The 13,047-nt window shown below is 46.1% G+C and overlaps 1 protein-coding gene across 1 annotated transcript in view; it reads right to left on the bottom strand.

Annotated features, from left to right (window-relative positions):
• Nucleotides 1-13,047, bottom strand: part of cntn5 (contactin 5) — a 237,460-nt gene that overhangs the window by 197,776 nt on the left and 26,637 nt on the right. The window lies entirely within an intron of this gene.

Below are 13,047 nucleotides of genomic sequence, written 5' to 3'. Positions count from 1 at the left end.
CTGGTCATACATACTGTGCTCTGGTCATACGTAGTGCACTATGTAGGGGATAGCGTACCATTTGGTATGCAATTTAGAGTAGTTGTAGATGGTGGCACTGAATGCCTGTGTTGTTAGGTGTTGAGTGTCTGTCGGGTGTTGAGTGTCTGTCGGGTGTTGAGTGTCTGTCAGGTGTTGAGTGTCTGTCAGGTGTTGAGCATCTGTCAGGTGGTGAGGGTTGAGCGTCTGTCAGGTGTTGAGTGTTGAGTGTCTGTCAGGTGTTAAGCGTCTGTCAGGTGGTGAGGATTGAGTGTCTGTCAGCTGTTGAGTGTCTGTTGAGTGTTGAGCGTCTGTCAGCTGTTGAGTGTCTGTTGAGTGTTTAGTGCCTGTCACGTGTTGCGTGTCAGTCAGGCATGGGGAATAGGGACAAGGCCTCTAAATTGTCAGATTCTATGTAATAATAGTATGGGAATAATAATGTATTATATTTTGTAAAGTGGTTTCTTGCATCAAACAACACTCCCATTCACCAGGCGCTCTCATTTGTTAACTTCTGTAAGTGTAAAAGCCTTGGTTTCATGCGTGTTAATATTAGAAGTTTGTTTTATTCACAGATTTAGCACACTACGCCAACCCGGATGTCCTAGCCTTGTCTGAATCCTGGATTAGGAAGGTCACCAAAAATCCTTATATTTCCATCCCTAACTACAACATTTTCCGACAAGAGAGAACTGCCAAAGGGGGCGGAGTTGCAATCTATTGTAGCTATACTATCCAGGTCTGTGCACAAACAATTCACACTTCTACTTTTAAAAATCCACCTTTCCAGAAACAAGTCTCTCACCGTTGCCACTTGTTATAGACCCCTTCAGCCCCCAGCTGTGCCATGGACACGATAAATGAATTAATCGCCATCTATCTTCAGAGTTGATAATGTTAGATGACCTAAACTGAGACATGCTTAACACACCGGCAGTCCTACAATCTAAACAAGATGCCCTCAATCTCACGCAAATTATCAATGAACCTACCAGGTACAACCCTAAATATGTTACCATGGGCTCCCTCTTAGATATCATCCTGACCAACTTGCCCTCTAAAATCACCTCTGCTGTCTTCAAACAGGATCTCAGTGATCACTGAATAATTGGCTGCGTGCGTAATGGGTCAGCGGTCGATCATCAATGTCAAACGCTCCCTAAAACACTTCAGCGAGCAGGCCTATCTAATCAACCATGCCCGGGTATCCTGGAAGGATATTGACCTCATCCCATCATTAGAGGATGCCTGGTTGCTCTTCAAAAGTGCCTTCCTCACCACCTTAAATAAGCATGCTGTCACGTTCTGACCTTTATTTCCTTTGTTTTGTATTTAGTTAGTATGGTCAGGGCGTGAGTTGGGTGGGCAGTCTATGTTTGTTTTTCTATGTTTTGGGGTATTTCTATGTTTCGACCTAGTATGGTTCTCAATCAGAGGCAGGTGTCATTAGTTGTCTCTGATTGAGAATCATACTCAAATCAAATCAATCAAATCAAATTTTATTTGTCACATACACATGGTTAGCAGATGTTAATGCGAGTGTAGCGAAATGCTTGTGCTTCTAGTTCCGACAATGCAGTAATAACCAACAAGTAATCTAACTAACAATTCCAAAACTACCGTCTTATACACAGTGTAAGGGGATAAAGAATATGTACATAAGGATATATGAATGAGTGATGGTACAGAGCAGCATAGGCAAGATACAGTAGATGGTATCGAGTACAGTATATACATATGAGATGAGTATGTAAACAATGTGGCATAGTTAAAGTGGCTAGTGATAAATGTATTACATAAGGATGCAGTCGATGATATAGAGTACAGTATATACGTATGCATATGAGATGAATAATGTAGGGTAAGTAACATTATATAAGGTAGCATTGTTTAAAGTGGCTAGTGATATATTTACATCATTTCCCATCAATTCCCATTATTAAAGTGGCTGGAGTTGAGTCAGTGTCAGTGTCAGTGTGTTGGCAGCAGCCATTCAATGTTAGTGGTGGCTGTTTAACAGTCTGATGGCCTTGAGATAGAAGCTGTTTTTCAGTCTCTCGGTCCCAGCTTTGATGCACCTGTACTGACCTCGCCTTCTGGATGATAGCGGGGTGAACAGGCAGTGGCTCGGGTGGTTGATGTCCTTGATGATCTTTATGGCCTTCCTGTAACATCGGGTGGTGTAGGTGTCCTGGAGGGCAGGTAGTTTGCCCCCGGTGATGCGTTGTGCAGACCTCACTACCCTCTGGAGAGCCTTACGGTTGAGGGCGGAGCAGTTGCCGTACCAGGCGGTGATACAGCCTGCCAGGATGCTCTCGATTGTGCATCTGTAGAAGTTTGTGAGTGCTTTTGGTAACAAGACAAATTTCTTCAGCCTCCTGAGGTTGAAGAGGCGCTGCTGCGCCTTCTTCACGATGCTGTCTGTGTGAGTGGACCAATTCAGTTTGTCTGTGATGTGTATGCCGAGGAACTTAAAACTTGCTACCCTCTCCACTACTGTTCCATCGATGTGGATAGGGGGGTGTTCCCTCTGCTGTTTCCTGAAGTCCACAATCATCTCCTTAGTTTTGTTGTTCGTTGAGTGTGAGGTTATTTTCCTGACACCACACCCCGAGGGCCCTCACCTCCTCCCTGTAGGCCATCTCGTCGTTGTTGGTAATCAAGCCTACCACTGTTGTGTCGTCCGCAAACTTGATGATTGAGTTGGAGGCGTGCGTGGCCACGCAGTCGTGGGTGAACAGGGAGTACAGGAGAGGGCTCAGAACGCACCCTTGTGGGGCCCCAGTGTTGAGGATCAGCGGGGTGGAGATGTTGTTGCCTACCCTCACCACCTGGGGGCAGCCCATCAGGAAGTCCAGTACCCAGCTGCACTGGGCGGGGTCGAGACCTAGGGTCTCGAGCTTGATGACGAGCTTGCAGGGCACTATGGTGTTAAATGCCGAGCTGTAGTCGATGAACAGCATTCTCACATAGGTATTCCTCTTGTCCAGATGGGTTAGGGCAGTGTGCAGTGTGGTTGAGATTGCATCGTCTGTGGACCTATTTGGGCGGTAAGCAAATTGGAGTGGGTCTAGGGTGTCAGGTAGGGTGGAGGTGATATGGTCCTTGACTAGTCTCTCAAAGCACTTCATGATGACGGAAGTGAGTGCTACGGGGCGGTAGTCGTTTAGCTCAGTTACCTTAGCTTTCTTGGGAACAGGAACAATGGTGGCCCTCTTGAAGCATGTGGGAACAACAGACTGGGATAGGGATTGATTGAATATGTCCGTAAACACACCAGCCGGCTGGTCTGCGCAAGCTCTGAGGACGCGGCTGGGGATGCCGTCTGGGCCTGCAGCCTTGCGAGGGTTGACCCGTTTAAATGTTTTCCTCACGTCGGCTGCAGTGAAGGAGAGTCCGCATGTTTTAGTTGCGGGCAGTGTCAGTGGCACTGTATTGTCCTCAAAGCGGGCAAAAAAGTTATTTAGTCTGCCTGGGAGCAAGACATCCTGGTCCGTGACAGTGCTGGTTTCATTTTGTAATCCGTGATTGACTGTAGACCCTGACACATACCTCTTGTGTCTGAGCCGTTGAATTGAGATTCTACTTTGTCTCTATACTGACGCTTAGCTTGTTTGATTGCCTTGCGGAGGGAATAGTTACACTGTTTGTATTCGGTCATGTTTCCAGTCACCTTGCCTTGATTAAAAGCAGTGGTTCGCGCTTTCAGTTTCAAGCGAATGCTGCCATCAATCCACGGTTTCTGGGTTGGGAATGTTTTAATCGTTGCTATGGGAACGACATCTTCAACGCACGTTCTAATGAACTCGCACACCGAATCAGCGTATTCGTCAATGTTGTCGTCTGACGCAATACGGAACATATCCCAGTCCACGTGATGGAAGCAGTCTTGGAGTGTGGAATCAGATTGGTCGGACCAGCGTTGAACAGAACTCAGCGCGGGAGCTTCTTGTTTTAGTTTCTGTCTGTAGGCAGGGATCAACAGAATGGAGTTGTGGTCAGCTTTTCCGAAAGGAGGGCGGGGCAGGGCCTTATATGCGTCGCGGAAGTTGGAATAGCAATGATCCAAGGTTTTTCCCACCCTGGTTGCGCAATCGATATGCTGATAAAATTTAGGGAGTCTTGTTTTCAGATTAGCCTTGTTAAAATCCCCAGCTACAATGAATGCAGCCTCCGGCTATATGGATTCCAGTTTGCAAAGAGTCAAATAAAGTTCGTTCAGAGCCATCGATGTGTCTGCTTGGGGGGGAATATATACGGCTGTGATTATAATCGAAGAGAATTCCCTTGGTAGATAATGCGGTCTACATTTGATTGTGAGGAATTCTAAATCAGGTGAACAGAAGGACTTGAGTTCCTGTATGTTGTTTTGGCCACACCACGTCCTGTAACCATAAAGCATACGCCCCCGCCCCTCTTCTTACCAGAAAGATGTTTGTTTCTGTCCGCGCGATGCGTGGAGAAACCAGCTGGCTGCACCGTCTCCGATAGCGTCTCTCCAGTGAGCCATGTTTCCGTGAAGCAAAGAACGTTACAGTCTCTGATGTCCCTCTGGAATGCTACCCTTGCTCGGATTTCATCAACCTTGTTGTCAAGAAACTGGACATTGGCGAGGAGAATGCTAGGGAGTGTTGCACGATGTGCCCGTCTCCGGAGTCTGACCAGAAGACCGCTTCGTTTTCCCCTTTTTCAAAGTAGTTTTTTGGGGTCGCCGGCTGGGATCAATTCCGTTGACCTGGGTGAAAGGCAGAACACAGGATCCGCTTCGCGAAAGTCATAGTCTTGGTCATATTGATGGTGAGTTGACGCTGCTCTTATGTTCAGTAGTTCTTCTCGACTGTATGTAATGAAACCTAAGATGACCTGGGGTACCAATGTAAGAAATAACACGTAAAAAAAACAAAAAAACTGCATAGTTTCCTAGGAACGTGAAGCGATCTCTGTCGGCGCCAGAAGTGTGTGATCTATAGAGCCTGGTTCAGCTCTACATAGTGTGATCTATAGAGACTGGTTCAGCTATACATAGTGTGATCTATAGAGACTGGTTCAGCTATACATAGTGTGATCTATAGAGACTGGTTCAGCTATACATAGTGTGATCTATAGAGACTGGTTCAGCTATACATAGTGTGATCTGTAGAGACTGGTTCAGCTATACATAGTGTGATCTATAGAGACTGGTTCAGCTATACATAGTGTGATCTGTAGAGACTGGTTCAGCTATACAGTGTGATCTGTAGAGACTGGCTCAGCTATACATCATGTGATCTATAGAGACTGGCTCAGCTATACATAGTGTGATCTATAGAGACTGGCTCAGCTATACATAGTGTGATCTATAGAGACTGGCTCAGCTATACATAGTGTGATCTATAGAGACTGGCTCAGCTATACATAGTGTGATCTATAGAGACTGGCTCAGCTATACATAGTGTGATCTATAGAGACTGGCTCAGCTATACATAGTGTGATCTATAGAGACTGGCTCAGCTATACATCATGTGATCTATAGAGACTGGCTCAGCTATACATAGTGTGATCTATAGAGACTGGCTCAGCTATACATAGTGTGATCTATAGAGACTGGCTCAGCTATACATAGTGTGATCTATAGAGACTGGCTCAGCTATACATAGTGTGATCTATAGAGACTGGCTCAGCTATACATAGTGTGATCTATAGAGACTGGCTCAGCTATACATAGTGAAGAGGAGAGATCAAAGACAAAGCTTTCCTTAAAAATATAAAATGGCTCCTGCAGTGAGAAGAAAAGCTAGTATACCTGGAGCCCTGGAAAGTTAGAGGCAATATTAAAATTAGACACACATTTTGTAACTCCATTTTATTTAACAATTCATGAAGGTTGGCATATCCATTTTGAAGCATTATGAAGAGTACAGGGTCCCCACTGACAAAAGCAATATTAAAATGTTTTTCATTTTGATTGAATCATTCTCAAGAGGCTTAACAGTGAACAGTCAGCGTTTAGGCTATCATCAGTGTACGTTGAAGCTAACCCATCTTCCGCAGCAGCTCACTATGTGAAACCTAAGAAATGTTGAGTAGGGTTGAAAAATGTTTTACTACAATGTGCTCTGCTAAACATGACACAGGCTTCAGTTCCCTCCCTAATAAGCTGCCACCAGAGTGAAGGAATGGAAGGCCTTAGTCTGAATAGCACTGTCACTGTGGTGGCCATGAACTGATCAGCTTCTGGCTGTGTCTTAAATGGCACACTGTTCACTCTATAGTTCACTACTAATGACCAGAGCCCTATGAGGTTAATGCGCTATATCAGGAATAGGGTGCATTTGGGACACCAGTGACTCACATAAATAAATAAAGTATCACCATGAGGATTGGGTGTTGAGGAGAGGCTGTACCGAAGGGTTGAGGAGAGGTTGTACCGAAGGGTTGAGGAGAGGTTGTACCGAAGGGTTGAGGAGAGGTTGTACCGAAGGGTTGAGGAGAGGCTGTACAGAAGGGTTGAAGAGAGGCTGTACCGAAGGGTTGAGCAGAGACTGTACCGAAGGGTTGAGGAGAGACTGTACCCGAAGGGTTGAGCAGAGGCTGTACCGAACGGTTGAGCAGAGGCTGTACCGAAGGGTTGAGCAGAGACTGTACCGAAGGGTTGAGCAGAGACTATACAGAAGGGTTGAAGAAAGGCTGTACCGAAGGGTTGAGGAGAGACTGTACAGAAGGGTTGAAGAGAGGCTGTACCGAAGGGTTGAGGAGAGGCTGTACTGAAGGATTGAGCAGAGACTGTACAGAAGGGTTGAAGAGAGGCTGTACCGAAGGGTTGAGGAGAGACTGTACAGAAGGGTTGAGGAGAGGCTGTACCGAAGGGTTGAGGAGAGGCTGTACTGAAGGGTTGAGCAGAGACTGTACCGAAGGGTTGAGCAGAGACTGTACCGAAGGGTTGAGCAGAGACTGTACAGAAGGGTTGAGGAGAGGCTGTACCGAAGGGTTGAGGAGAGGCTGTACTGAAGGGTTGAGGAGAGGCTCTACCGAAGGGTAGAGCGTTTTACTACTTTGCTATACATTCCAGTGGCAGGTGATAGCAGTACAACAATCTCCAGGTGTCAGAGATCAAGCTGAGGCTTTGGTTCTGCTATAACGATCTATAGAGACAGTAAAACATAATCTCCAGGTGTCAGAACCTTGTTATCAAAGACATAAAGACAACACAGTTGTCAGATCATACTGGCTGCCTCTGAAATGGCACCCTATTCCCTATATAGTGCACTACTTTTAACCAGGGCCCATAGACCTCTGGTCAAAAGAAGAGTATCAATTTGTTGAGACATAGCCGGTGTCAAGAGGAGAAGAGAGTAAAATGTGTTGAGCGGCTGACTACAGCTTTATTTCCTTTCTTTATATTGCAATACCCTCTCATGTTTCTCTGGACCAATCAGATCTCTTTTTATTGCAATACCATCTCATGTTTCTCTGGACCAATCGGATCTCTTTGCAATGTAAAGTCATGTTTCTCTGGACCTATCGGATATACCTGTAATGTGAAAGTCAAGTCAGGAGATAAATATGAATGTGTTAACAATGCAACAACCATGGATGTGTTATTAGATAAGAATGGAAGAGAATAATTACACCATTTGAATAAGTATCTGCCAATCTACTGACTGGTTCTCTGAAGACTAGTCCATAGCCTGAACAGTGCTCAAAGCATAACCTCATTATTGTATTTGAATCATTCAGTTAAAATAGGTTTGTAATTCAATATGGACAATCAGTATGAAAAAGGTAAAGGCATAAAATACAGAATATTCATGGCTCAGTATGCATCTCTGTTAAACCCATTGTTCAGTTGTGGTTCATTTTCCTTGAGATCATGTGATCTTACCTGTGTCTGCGGTCACAGAATCACTTCCATCTACATCTTAATGGACAATAGACTGGTGGAGGTAGAACCTGACATTGCTCTGATGTCAATGGAGCTTACTAGACCTATTTCTACTGTAGTTATAGAGCCCACACAGTGACAACATACCTGACTCATATCCTCATAGAGGCCGTGGAATGTGGGAGACAGAGAGAGAGCGAGAGAGAGGGGGAGGGGGGGGGGAGAGAGAAAGAGAGGGAGGGTAGGATCTCACTAGGGAGTCAGATCACATGTCTCCCCTCCCTCTCCTCTCAATCTCTCCCCTCACCTCCCTCCCCTCCCTCTCCACTCCATCTCCTCCCTCTCCTCCCTCCCTCCCATCCATCTACTCCATCTCCTCCCCTCCATCCCCTCCTTCTTCTCCCCCCTCTCCTCCCTCTCCTCTTCATCTCCTCCCCCCCTCCCTCCCTCTCCTCTCCTCTCCTCTCCATCCCCTCCCTTTCCTCCCTCCCATCCATCTACTCCATCTCCTCCCCTCCATCCCCTCCTTCTCCTCCCTCTCCTCACTCCCCCCCATCTCCTCACTCCCCTCCATCTCCTCCCTCCCCTCCATCTCTCCCCTGCATCTCCTCCATCCATCTCCTCCCTCCCCTCGGGCTGCTACTGCTGCTTTTGATGCAATCAGGAAGTTTGAAAGCCTGCCGCCCCAGCCTCCTCCAACCTCCAATCTAGATCCCCGGAAGTGCTGAAGAAATGCTTCTAGCTACAGTACAAATCAAATTGTATTTGTAACATGCGCCGAATACAAATGCTTACTTACAAGCCCTTAACCAAAAATGTTAGTTTTAAGAAAGTAAGTACTAAATAAACTAAAGTCAATGTAAATAGTGTGGTGGCTGTTTGGGGGTGGAAGCTGTTAAGGAGCCTTTTGGACCTAGACTTGGCGCTCTGGTACCACTTGCCTTGTGGAAGCAGAGAGAACAGTCTATGACTAGGGTGGCTGGAGTCTTTGACAATGTTTTCTTCTGATGGCAGGAAGCTTGGCCCATAATGTGGACACCAAGGAAGCTCTCGACCGGCTCCACTACAGCCCTGTTGATGTGAATGGGGGTCGGCCCTCCTTTATCTGTAGTCCACTATCATGTCCTTTGTGTTGCTCACATTGAGGGAGAGGTTGTTGTCCTGGCACCTAACTGCCAGGTCTCTGACTTCCTCCCTGTAGGCTGTCTCATCGTTGTCAGTGATCAGACCTACCACCGCTGACGTCAGCAAACTTAATGATGGTGTTGGAGACGTGCTTGGCCACGCAGTCGAGGGTGAACAAAGAGTACAGGAGCGGACTGAGCATGCAAACCTGAGGGCCCCCCATGTTGCGGATCAGCGTGGTAGATGTGTTGTTGCCTACCCTTACCACCTGGTGGCAGCCAGTCAGGAAGTCCAGGATCCAATTGCAGAGGGAGGTGTTCAGTAATAGGGTCCTTAGCTTAGTGATGAGCTTTGAGGGCACTATGTTGTTGAACGATGAGCTGTAGTCAATGAACAGCATTCTCATGTAGGTGTTCCTTTTGATAGGGCAGTGTGGAGTGCAATATAGATCGCATCATCTGTGGGTCTAGGGGCAATATGTTGGGTAATATGCAAATTGAAATGGGTCTAGGGTTTATGGGAGTATGGTGTCGATGTAAGCCACAACCAGCCTTTCAAAGCACTTCATGGCTACAGATGTGAATGCTACGGGTCTGTAGTCATTGAAGCAGGTTATCTAGGCGTTCTTGGGCACAGTGACTATGGTGGTCTGCTTGAAACACATAGAAATTACAGACTCGGTCAGGGAGAGGCTGAAAATGTCAGTGAAGACACTTGCCAGTAGGTCAGCGCATGCTCTGAGTACACGTCCTGGTAATTCGTCTGACCTGTTTAAAGGTCTTGCTCACACCGGCTACAGAGAGCATGATCACACAGTTGTCTGGAATATCTGGTGCTCTCATGCATGTTTCAGTGTTGCTTGCCTCGAAGTGCGCATATGAGTAATTTAGCTTGTCTGGTAGGCTCGTGGCACTGGGCAGCTCACAGCTGGGCTTCCCTTTGTAGTCCGTAATAGTTTGCAAGCCCTGCCACACCTGAAAATCAGATCCGGTGTAGTAGGATTCAATGTTAGTCCTGTATTGACACTTTGCCTGTTTGATGGTTCATCGGAGGGTGAAGCGGGATTTCTTGTAAACGTTCGGGTTAGTGCGGATGTTGCCTGTAATCCATGGCTTCTGGCTGGGGTACGTATGGTCACTGTGAAGATGATGTCATCGATGCAATTATTGATGAAGCCGGTGACTGATGTGGTGTACTCTTCAATGCCATCGGATGAATCCCGGAACATATTCCTGTCTGTGCTGGTAAAACTGTCCTGTATCTTAGCATCTGAGTCATCTGACCACTTCCGTATTGAGTGAGTCACTGGTACTTCTTGCTTTAGTTTTTGCTCGTAAGCAGGAATCAGGAGGATAGAATTATGGTCACATTTGCCAAATGGAGGGCAAGGGACAGCTTTGTATGCGTCTCTGTGTCAAGTAAAGGTGGTCTAGATGATTTTTTCCTCTTATGTGACATACTGATAGAAATGAGGTAAAACGGATTTCAGTTTGCATTAAAGTCCCCGGCCACTAGGAGTGCCGCCTCTGGATGAGCATTTTATTGTTTGCTTGTTGAGTGCGGTCTTAGTGCCAGCATCGGTTTGTGGTGGTAAATAGACGGCTACCAAAAAAATGGATGAGAACTCTCTTGGTAGACAGTGTGGTGAACAGCTAGCTATTCATGATGTACTATACCTCAGGAAAGCAAAACATAGAGACTTACTTAATATTAGGCCACCAGCTGTTAATGACACATAGACACACACCACCACCCCTTGTCTTACAGGACGTAGCTGCTATTTTATCTGTGTCATAGTTCAGCCACAACTCTGTGAAACATAAGATATTACAGTTTTTATTGTCCGGTTGGTAGGATAGTCTCGAACTGCGCTCATCTAGTTTATTCTCCAATGATTGCATGTTGGCCAATAGGACAGATGGTAGAGGCGGGTTACCTACTTGCCGAATAATTCTCACAAGGAACCCGGATCGGTGTCCCTTGTATCTCTGTCTTTTCTTCACACGACTGATGGGGATTTGTGCCTGGTCCAGGAGCAGCAGTTTATTCTTCCTTCGAGACTTTAGAGATGCTTCTAGTTACAATACACTGGATAGGAAGGAGAGCAGTGGAGTTCAACACACTAGAGTAGCACAGATTCTTAGCAGAGTCAAGTAGATAAGTAGCAACAGGAAAACCCTCAATAAGGGACTGCTAATGGACAAGCCTTTTACAGTATGACACCTGACCTTCCTCCTCAATAAGGGACTGCTAATGGACAAGCCTTTTACAGTATGACATCTGACCTTCCTCCTCAATCATCAAGTTTGCGGACGACACAACAGTGGTAGGCTTGATTACCAACAACGACGAGACGGCCTACAGGGAGGAGGTGAGGGCCCTCGGAGTGTGGTGTCAGGAAAATAACCTCACACTCAACGTCAACAAAACTAAGGAGATGATTGTGGACTTCAGGAAACAGCAGAGGGAACACCCCCCTATCCACATCGATGGCACAGTAGTGGAGAGGGTAGCAAGTTTTAAGTTCCTTGGCATACACATCACAGACAAACTGAATTGGTCCACTCACACAGACAGCATCGTGAAGAAGGCGCAGCAGCGCCTCTTCAACCTCAGGAGGCTGAAGAAATTTGGCTTGTCACCAAAAGCACTCACAAACTTCTACAGATGCACAATCGAGAGCATCCTGGCGGGCTGTATCACCGCCTGGTATGGCAACTGCACCGCCCTCAACCGTAAGGCTATCCAGAGGGTAGTGAGGTCTGCACAACGCATCACCGGGGGCAAACTACCTGCCCTCCAGGACACCTACACCACCCGATGCTACAGGAAGGCCATAAAGATCATCAAGGACATCAACCACCCGAGCCACTGCCTGTTCACCCCGCTGTCATCCAGAAGGCGAGGTCAGTACAGGTGCATCAAAGCTGGGACCGAGAGACTGAAAAACAGCTTCTATCTCAAGGCCATCAGACTGTTAAACAGCCACCACTAACATTGAGTGGCTGCTGCCAACACACTGTCAATGACACTGACTCAACTCCAGCCACTTTAATAATGGGAATTGATGGGAAATGATGTAAATATATCACTAGCCACTTTAAACAATGCTACCTTATATAATGTTACTTACCCTACATTATTCATCTCATATGCATATACTGTACTCTATATCATCGACTGCATCCTTATGTAATACATGTATCACTAGCCACTTTAACTATGCCACTTGGTTTACATACTCATCTCATATGTATATACTGTACTCGATATCATCTACTGTATCTTGCCTATGCTGCTCTGTACCATCACTCATTCATATATCCTTATGTACATATTCCTTATCCCCTTACACTGTGTATAAGACAGTAGTTTTTTTTAAATTGTTAGTTAGATTACTTGTTCGTTATTACTGCATTTGCGGAACTAGAAGCACAAGCATTTCGCTACACTCGCATTAACATCTGCTAACCATGTGTATGTGACAAATAACATTTGATTTGATTTGATTTGAATAAGGGACTGCTAATGGACAAGCCTTTTACAGTATGACACCTGACCTTCCTCCTCAATAAGGGACTGCTAATGGACAAGCCTTTTACAGTATGACACCTGACCTTCCTCCTCAATAAGGGACTACTAATGGACAAGCCTTTTACAGTATGACACCTGACCTTCCTCCTCAATAAGGGACTACTAATGGACAAGCCTTTTACAGTATGACACCTGATCTTCCTCCTCAATAAGGGACTGCTAATGGACAAGCCTTTTACAGTGTGACACCTGACCTTCCTCCTCAATAAGGGACTACTAATGGACAAGCCTTTTACAGTATGACACCTGACCTTCCTCCTCAATAAGGGACTGCTAATGGACAAGCCTTTTACAGTATGACACCTGATCTTCCTCCTATATAAGGGACTGCTAACGGACAAGCCTTTTACAGTATGACACCTGAACTTCCTCCTCAATAAGGGACTGCTAATGGACAAGCCTTTTACAGTGTGACACCTGACCTTCCTCTTCAATAAGGGACTGCTAAT

The sequence above is a fragment of the Oncorhynchus kisutch genome, linkage group LG18 (assembly GCF_002021735.2).
Source record: "Oncorhynchus kisutch isolate 150728-3 linkage group LG18, Okis_V2, whole genome shotgun sequence".
NCBI classification, from domain to species: domain Eukaryota; kingdom Metazoa; phylum Chordata; class Actinopteri; order Salmoniformes; family Salmonidae; genus Oncorhynchus; species Oncorhynchus kisutch.
This window is presented reverse-complemented; position numbering and strand designations above follow the sequence as displayed.